Raw genomic sequence first — 9,774 nt, forward strand, 5'->3', positions numbered from 1 at the left:
GGTTATATTCATTCTGCCATATGAAAAGTTACTAAACTCACTCCTTCCTCCACTGTATTACTATTTGTGACTAAGACTTCACACGGACTTTCATCTGGATTTTGCTGGCACATCTTATTCACGTCCTCCATTTCTTGGATATCTAAAATAAGTCACAGAAAAAAAGACAAAACACAAATGAGATCCAAAGATTCCTTACTGTAAAGGTAAAGACATTTTTTCTCATTCTAATTATTACATATTTTAAAATATCAGAGTAGGAATTGATTGGTGATAAATATATGCTTTTCTCCATAATGTCTTAATTAAGAAAGTAATACTGATGCTTTACAATGGAAAAGAATGTGTTTCAATTTTCTTCGTTTTATAACAGAGGAAATATTTCCTCAAATTACTTACCCATGTACTGTCAGAGTAGTAAGCTGTGTATGAACTATACCCTTTAGTATTCTTGGGTTGTTTTTCTCAATTTTTATTTTGTTTGGCATAAGGGAATAGTTTTTTTTTTTATTTCCTTGAAATAATTTATATATTTTGTTTTATTGTTTCTCAACCATTAGGTGAGGAACAAAAATATTTTCCATTCTCAGAAACCATAATATTGTTTATATATCACTACTTTGCCTATCAAGTAAGCAGGAATTGTTCCTAGAAGTAAGGTTTTACACCTACATCTCTTAAGTTCTAACTTCTTACTAAGAATTATGAGGTATCTATGGGAATTTTAAATTTTCTTTGTCTTCACTGTGGATCAAAGTCTTTTTAAAATTCCTTTTCTGATATTCCTGCCTATCAGAACCATGGAAGAACAAAGATTCTTCAGCTCATCAGCCAAATAATCATCTTCTCTAGACTAAAAGCTGCAGTTCTGAATCCCAGTGTATGTCTTCCAGCACTGATGATCTATTTTACTCATCAGGAGAACAGGCCTGGTGTACTCCTTATTTCTTCATACCTACACAGTCCTAGTTTCAAAGAAAATAAAATCTTATTTTCTACATTTCTTGTTTAGTTTTTCTGTTTCAGAATGATTTCCACAAAGACAAAGAGAATTGCAAACTTTATCTCTATAGCCACAATAAATTAAGTTCGTGTCCACATGAATTCTTGATTTACTAGTCTTTAAGACAAAGGATCATCTATTTATTTGCCACACAGGACTTAGAACTGGGAAGATTATTGCTCAGAACAGTGCAAGACGAATCTACCAACAGAGCTCTGGCAAAAACATCACTACACAAGATGCTTTAAGTCACTTGTGAAATTTTTGCTTGAGGCTTCTCTTATCCTTGGTTCTACTGCTTGCTCCAGTTTGACAATCAAGTTAGGTTTAGGAACACAGTGCCCTGTTAATAATAGTGAAGAATTATTGATCGTGCTCTGTCATCTTTGCTGTAAGATTTGACAGTCTATTCACAAGGTTGCTCCTAAATCTTGTTATTTCTCAATGACTCCATGGTTGACTTTCCCCCAGCTTTGGATTTATTTTTCTGGTTGTGTGGTTTGAAATCAGCTATTTTGCTCAAGGCTAGCATTCTACCAGTTAGAGTACCAGCCCCTCTTTCACTTTTTGAGTGATTAATTGAAAATGAGTGTCATGGGGTCTTTTCTGCCATTTCTGGCTTCAAATCAAAATCCTCAGTTCAGCTTCCTGAGTAGCTAGGATAACAGGCCAGCTCCATTGTACCTAATTGCCAGTTTTGAATTATAAATACCCATTTTAAATCTGTGGTTTCCAGATCATCTTTCCAACAGTGATATACATTATATTCTAGATTGTATAACCATTTACAATAATATGCTCAAGGTTGGGAAGACAGTCTTCTGGAATGCTACATCTAAATAACATAAATATTCATATATTTACGAAAAACAAAGCACATGACCTTACAAGTTAATGTGACTTTTGCTCACCCAAGGACACAATGTTATGGTAGATCTCCAGCATTACATCTCTATACAGGGTCCTCTGAGCAACGTCCAGGTACTGCCACTCCTCCCAGCTGAAGTCCACAGCCACATCATCAAATGACACTAGCTTCTGTAAGGACACATTTCTGTCAAGTAATTAACCCTGAGTCACGAGAACACCAAGGCTGGAATTTCATTCGTCTACAGATAGGCATTTTATCTTATATAAAAATGTTTGGAGCTTGCTGTGTTATCTATACAGTGGGAGAAAGAATGATCAAGGTAGAAATGTTTGCCACTGTATTAACTTGGTAATTAAAATACAAGGTTTCCTGCTGGGAAGGTGGCTCAGTATTAAGAGTGCTTGCCTTGCATGCATGAGACTCTGGGCTTGATTCCTCAGCACCACATAAGCAGAAAAAGCCAGAAGTGGCTCTGTGGCTTAAGTGGTAGCGTGCTAGTCTTGAGCTGAAAGCTCAGGGACAGCACCCATGCCCAGAGTTCAAGCCCCACAGACAAAAAAAAAAAAAAAAAATAGTTTCCCTAATACATCAGAACACATTTCTAAGGAGATAATAATCTGGCATGACCACATTAAGTCTAGGTAGTAAAAGAGTATGTTTAGCTTATTTTGATAAAATTTCCTATGTATCAGGGTGATAATGAAGTAAACAAGAAACTTTTCTTGCATTTTCATATTCTGCCTCACTTAAAAAGTGCTCTCACATAAGCAAGCACAACACATTCAGGATATTATATCGAATATATACCATATTCATCAACCTACGAAAAGCAGTATTCATGTGAATGTAAAAGAGAGTTAACAGTACTCAAGAAAGTAGCTAATGAATGATTTGGAAATTTTAAGATTTGATTTAGCACATAAAAATATTTTTGTTAACTGTTTTTGTTATTAAAATTTTTTACAATAGCATTGACTTTTATTTATTCATGTTAAGTCACCTGAAATGATATCTGCTGCATTTAATGCTCATTAATGTAAATAGCTGAACAAACCCACGGATGCCCAATATCTCATGGTTATATTCAACACAGCCTCATTACAACTCCCACAACAGTACTTTATTTTGTAAACTATAACCCACTATTACTCCCTTTTCCCCTCCCCCCAGCTTCAAATGCACATGATAAAGAGGTTTAGTTAGGGAATGTACATGGAAAATAATAAAAACAGCTTTCCATTTACAAAATATATTCCCATACTGATTAATTCAGGCAGCTAACTGGTTTATGAAACTTTATTGAAGAAAAATAAATCAATTACTAGCAGAGCTATCAATCACTTCTCCAGTAATACCTTGCATCATTTATTCAGTGCTATATTAAGCAGTGTATTGGAAGACAGTTTAATAGCCTCCTAAGAATTTAAATGAAAATTACAAAATGTTTGACACCCTATTTTGAAATACAAAGGGTGTTTGACTTCTAATTTCCACTCTCTGGAGAAGAATAGCTCACTTCTTTATTGACCTGTATAAAATACACCACATTTTCTGTTCTGCTGATACTCTAAATTCAATATCAATTCTCCAGCCACATCAGTTAGGAGCATAAAGTACATGTAACCTCAAATCTCTAACAGTGGAAGGCTTCAACAAGAATGGATGCTGCTAGAATGTTGTTTCCTTTGATGTGACAACTGAGAATCCAGCTCCCGCCCCGTCAGGTGGCTTCTTCATCATGTTAGAGTAGTGAGGAATGGTTTGGTTTCATAATCAGGTTAAGAGTGAATATAGGTTGGGTGGGGGTTGGGGGGAAGATGGGAAGGGATGGGAAGGGGAAACAAAGGAGGAGGCTACAATGCTTGATAAGAAATGTATTCATTATCTTGCCCATGTAATTGTAACCCCTCTGTACAGTATTTTCACAATAAAAAAAAGAAAAGCACAAAAAAAAGAAAAAAAAGAGTGAATATAGGAAGTAGAGCTGTAGCTCAAGTGGTAGAGCGCTAGCCTTAAGCTGGAGAGCTGAGGGACAGTGCTCAGGCCCAGAGTTCAAGCCCCATGACCGACAAAAAAAAAAAAAAAAAGTGAACATACTGGCTGTATAATACAAATGCTGAACTTTAAAAAAAAATTTGAGTCTTGGGCAACTGCTTTCTTGTAACTACAGTTTCTAAAAGCAGTTATTGTCCAAAGCTGGAAAAACTTAAGTCTACTCAGATGAGAATGTAAATGAATGGAGGGAGGGAGCTAAGTGAAAAATAAAATTTAAAAGAAAAGATGACGTCTGATAGGGGAGCAGCCAGATAAGAAATCAAAAAAGGAACAGTAGTTTCAAGTTCATTCCAGCTATAATGCAGGTTATTCTGACTTTTAGGTAGCATCACATGACATACTTTTGATTCTATTCCCGAGATACTCTGTTGTATTTGTCTCTGTATGTTTTATTGTCCGTGCAATCTCTGGCACTAGGAGCTCATCTAGGATCGGATCACATAGAAGTGAATAAATGGATAAACAAACTTTAGAAATAGTTAAAGCAGGAGACCACTGTGACCTTAGAATATCAAGACAAATACTGTCAATATTGTTAATATTTGGATGATAAATTCTTGTTGTAAACGCAACCTCAGATGGTTTGTTGGGTAGTCTGTAGGAAAATGAATTGTTAAAAAAATACACCTCCATGATATGGGCTGTCATTACATAACAGAATATAAGAGAACATTATTCCTTATTAATCCATTTCAACACCATACTCAGTGCTTTTCTCCTGGCTCCTCACTATCAAAGGATCTGTCCCAAACTCTTGATTATCCAGGTGGCTGGGGAAAGACTATCTTCATCTTACACTGGCTTTCCCAGACACAGGCACAGAGGGGCCAGGGGCCCGTGGAGCAGTGGCCTCAGCCTCCTCCCCATGCAGCAACTGATGCTTCCCCAGCCTGAAGAAATTCTAATGATTGAAATGTGGTCATAGATACCCTGATACTTCCTTCCTCTGTAAGAACTGCTACATGAACTTTTGTAAACATTGCATACCTCCTACAATAAGAAATTTAGGTGGCAGAGGAATAAAATGTTCCTTGACTACAATTGCATTTTATCAGTCCTTTATTGAAGGATGGAGGCAAAGGGCAAAAGGCTTATAGAACATTAAAAAATGACAAAAAATTGTGAAATATGACCACAAGCACAACAGAGAATAAAAAGGATAAAAAGTGATGCTACCTAAAACCTACAGAAGGAAATTTTAAAAGTTGGAATGAAATATAGTACTAATTTGTTTTGCAGAGGCTAAAAGGAAAGTCTTTTGATTCCCATTTTGAACCCCATTACAAAGGAAGAATGGCCAACAATCATCCTACCAATCCAGCCATGCGTGACAATACCAGTGGTGAATGCTGACTAGCACACAAAAAGGAAATATATGTGTCAAGTGTTGAAAGAAAATAATCTTCAATAGATAATCCATTGGGTAAAGGAACTCTTCAGAAAATGTAGATTGGAGATATTTAAATGGAAAGATAATTCATTAATAACACATCTGCATTTTAAGACTGTTACAAAAAATTATCCTGCTTCAAAAGAATAAGATGCCAACATGCATGTACACATAGGACAAGGTCATTAAAAGGAAATATGTAGAACATATGTTAGGTTTTAGATAATCTTTCTGAAATGATTCATGGAAGAAAAACTAATTTATTAAGATTCAATATACAAATGCACAAGTGTATTATACACAAAGTATTTGCACTAGGCATATGTATCAATTAATACTTTACTTGCTTGATAAATATGAAGGCCTGAGACCAACGAATTAATTCTACCAAAAGAAAATAAAAAGGCAATAAATTTAGGGCTGGGAACATGGCTTATAAAGAGTGCTTGCTTAGCATGCATGAAGTAATGGTTTTGATTCCTCAGTACCACATGAACAAAAAAAGCTGAATGTGGTGCTGTGGCTCAAGCAGTGAGTGCTAGACTTCAGGGAAAGAAAGCTTAGAGAGAATGAATGCCTGAGATAAAGGAACTGTGCAAAAAAGGCCACAGAATTGTAATTTTTTAATCTTCCATTACTATTGGAAAAGTAATACTCCTCTAATTTATAAACATCAGGATAAAACATCAGCAGGACCATACATATCACTGGCATTATTTCAAACTAAATGCTGTTTATAAAGTACTGCAGTGTTAATTTTACGAAGACCAAAACAACAAGAGTAATTCTCAAGACAAACTTCCTAGAAAAAAAAATGAGATATAAAGCTAGGTTATAAACACATTACAGTTAAGTAATATATTTCTAAAAATCTATGAGTGAAATAAACACAGGGAAATTAGCATGAATATGGGAGAAATGTACATTATCACTATGTTTTATAGGCTATTAAAAGCAGTCACTTTGTTACTTCACCTTTGAACTAAAAACAAATGCTTTTAACTATGCATGATCTATTCTCAGGTGTCTTTTCTGGAGGGTGGGGGAAAGTCATAGAACTCCAGGGAAACAGGGAAAAAGTACAGCAGTGGAATTCATTAGACACTAATGAAAATAAACTATACAACTCATGATTAGAAAAGGGAGGGAGGAATTGTGAGAGAGTAAGGAAAGGAAGACACTCTGTGAAAGGGAATATACTCATTACCTGACTCATATAATTGTAATCTCTCTGTATCTCTATAACAATAAATTAAATTAATTATAAAACAATCCTTCCATGTAGTTGTGCTAGCCTAAACTGTTTGCTTAGTGAAGAAAATATACCAGTTAGAATAGTTACAACTATTAGAAATAAAATACAAGACTTAATTTGAAACGTGAAATATTGGAATTGAGGTTGAATATTAATTCTATATAAACCAGTAACAATAACCTTGTTTTAGTATCAAATTAACTGTTAGTATTAAATGTTCAGGTAAGAAAAAAGCAAATCAAAACAAGTGCTCTAGCTCAAGACTGTTATCAGACCCTAGCTACTCAAGGAGGCTGAGGTCTGGAAGCCAGCATGGTAGACAACTCAAATTCATTTGAAATTTTGGAGTTGAGGTTGAATATTAATTCCACATAAGCCAATAACAGTATATGCTGGTAAGAAAAACAAAAACAAGTGTTTCAGGAACGAGAATGTATCCTAGTTACTAAGGAGGCTGATGTCTGGAAGCAGCCTTGGTGGACAACTCAAATTAAGTCGCTAATAACAGGTTGGAGGCATGGTTTAAATGAGCGTGTCAACAGCGATTGAGGAAGCTGACTGACTGAGTTCAAGATCTAGTACTAGCACAAGAAAGCATTGTTGGGGCTTTGACACTAATTGTGGCAACACAGTAAGTCCTCAGACATAAAGAGAAATGAAAATGAATGGAGTGGAGAGAGGAGAGAAAAGGGGCAGAGAAAAGAAGAGCTGACAAGACAGTAGTGGAAAAATAGGAAAAAAGAAGGGAAGGGAAAGGAAAAGAAGAGAGGAAGGGAGGAAAGTTTCATGACATTAGACTTGACAGTGACTCCTTTGATAGGACACCAAAAGTGTTTGATACTAAACAAAATCAAATTTAGTGCATATAATTAAAACATTGTATATCAGAAAGTGTGATCAACAAGGTATTAGTTTTTCTCTAAATAGATTACTAACCACAGTGAATTAAAAACATAAAACAAGGGGGCTGGGAAGGTGGCTCAGTGGTAGAGTGTTTGCCTTGCATGCCTGAGGCCCTGGGTTTGATTCCTGAGCACCATATAAGCAGAAAAAGCCAGAGGTGGTGCTGTGGCTCAAGTGGTAGAGTGCTAGCCTTGAGCTGAAGAGCTGAGGGACAGCACCCAGGACCAGAGTTCACATAAAACAAAATCCTATAATTAACCACCCCCCCACCATGACACAAAATCTAATTTAAAAATGGAAAAAACTGAAGATACTTTTCTAAAAAGTATACAGGTAGCTCATTAAATACAAAAAAGTTCAATGTCAATAGTTATTAGAAAAATTCAAATCAAAATGAAATATCTACTTCTTCATACACACTTTTATTAAACAAAAACAAAAAAGTTTCCAAAGTCTAACAACTGTTGAGAAAGATGTGAAAATAAAGTGAATTTTGATGCATTTCTGGCAGGAATGTAAAAAAATCAACGATGGTATGGAGACTTCTAAAAGAACTAAATATAGAATTACATAGGAATATGGTCTAGCACTTCTATTTCTAGATTTATACCAGTGGAAGTGAAAGCAGGGACTAGAACAAATATTTGGAGAATCACTACACAACAACTACTCACAATAACCAAAAGACAGAAGCCTGGAAAGAATAGATAAATGTGTTTAACAGGAAGAAAACTTTAATACATTTTACAGCAGGGATAAATCTTGAATACAATAAGCTAAATAAAATACACCAGGCATCAACTATCAGCCATGGTATGATTTCCCTTACTGCTCTTCCATGGATCAACAAACTCATAGTCCCAGTAACTATAATGGTTCCAAAGACTGGTAGGAGCTGTGTATTTAATGATTTTTACAGCTTCATTTATGGAAGGTAAAAAATGCTGTAGATGGATGGAAGGCATGACCATAAAACAATGTGGCCATATGTAATGGTTAATGTAGCCAAAAAGGATGGAATATACCTATACTCCCTGAATTTGGGATTACCAGCCAGCCTAGGCTACATAAAATTTCAAGAGCAAGCTGGACTACATAGCAAGACCTGTCTTCAAAGGGAATACGGAAAAATCAAACCATAAGAAAAATGTCAATTCTAAGAGCCATAAAATTTCAAGAGCAAGCTGGACTACATAGCAAGACCTGTCTTCAAAGGGAATACGGAAAAATCAAACCATAAGAAAAATGTCAATTCTAAGAGCCACTGCAGCAAAGGAAAATTTGTAAGAAAAACTAGTTCCCAGACACAGCATTCGAAGAAAAGTAAAAAATGAGAGACAGATGGAGGGAAGACAGGCTGGGAGAAAAAAAAATACAGAGAAAAAAATAGATACATAAAAAAAGATACAAATAAGCAAAGCTAGAGAGCAGAAAACAAAGATTGAAACAGAAAATAGTAAGGGGGGGGGGGAGGAATCTTGTGAGGACACCTTAGAAAAAATAGAGGGATTTCTAGAAAAATCATAGACCATATCATCGCCTATAGCCTAAGTATCAAGTAAGAAAATGACCACGAAGCAGTCCAATAAGGTATGAAGAGTAATTTAAGTACATATTGCTTACTCAGTCCTCTAAAACACTCAAAGACTTCATTAAGACAGTTCAATGTTACTCATGAGGTTGGGATCTCTGACAAGTTGCTAGGGAACCTTCATCTTCCATTAGATATCACCTCCCCTAGGTTACTGAATCACATAACAGTGTGACTACTTTTTCTCACATAAGAAAAACTAGAAACAAACTGAAGCAAATCTGCACTTAACATAGACAGAATGTCAGATTTTATTAAAATATGCTAAACCTAATAGCCATCTTTATGTGATTTATGAACATGTTCCTGAAGCTGGATCTGTTTTTCTGTTTTTAAATCTTGGACATCTTTAAGTTCCTAAGATGGAATGTAATACAAAATGAGAAATAAAATGCAACTCACCAGAGAGTCTTTCATTCTTTCTTGCTGTTGACAATGAACAGAAGATTCAGGAAGCATGGCTGGGAGAGAAGGCAAATGAAGTAGTCAGGAAAGAACCTGTGTGATTTTACTGAAATTTTCCTGCTCGAAACATTATACATGGGAGGAAAGGCCTTCTTATGGGAGAAGAATCTTTTATGTCTCAAGTAAAGCATCAAACTCTCCACTAAAGACAAATCCACAGTCCTTAGTTGCTAGATACTGTTAGCCCAATAAGCTTCTTTCCCATAGCTAAGCATACGCCTTCCCTTTTCCACAGCTTGGC

General features: G+C 35.6%; 1 long non-coding RNA gene across 1 annotated transcript; it reads right to left on the bottom strand.

The window, feature by feature from the left end:
- Positions 1–1,315: 1,315 nt before the first annotated feature.
- Positions 1,316–9,572, bottom strand: LOC122096771. Its single transcript, XR_006145384.1, has 3 exons — positions 9,471–9,572; positions 1,915–2,041; positions 1,316–1,346 (listed from the first exon to the last, which is right to left on the bottom strand). It is a non-coding gene; the product is annotated as an uncharacterized LOC122096771 (long non-coding RNA).
- Between the last annotated feature and the right edge of the window lie 202 nt (positions 9,573–9,774).

The sequence above is a fragment of the Dipodomys spectabilis genome, unplaced genomic scaffold (genome assembly GCF_019054845.1).
Source record: "Dipodomys spectabilis isolate Male_0828 unplaced genomic scaffold, ASM1905484v1 ptg000388l, whole genome shotgun sequence".
Taxonomy (NCBI): Eukaryota; Metazoa; Chordata; class Mammalia; order Rodentia; family Heteromyidae; genus Dipodomys; species Dipodomys spectabilis.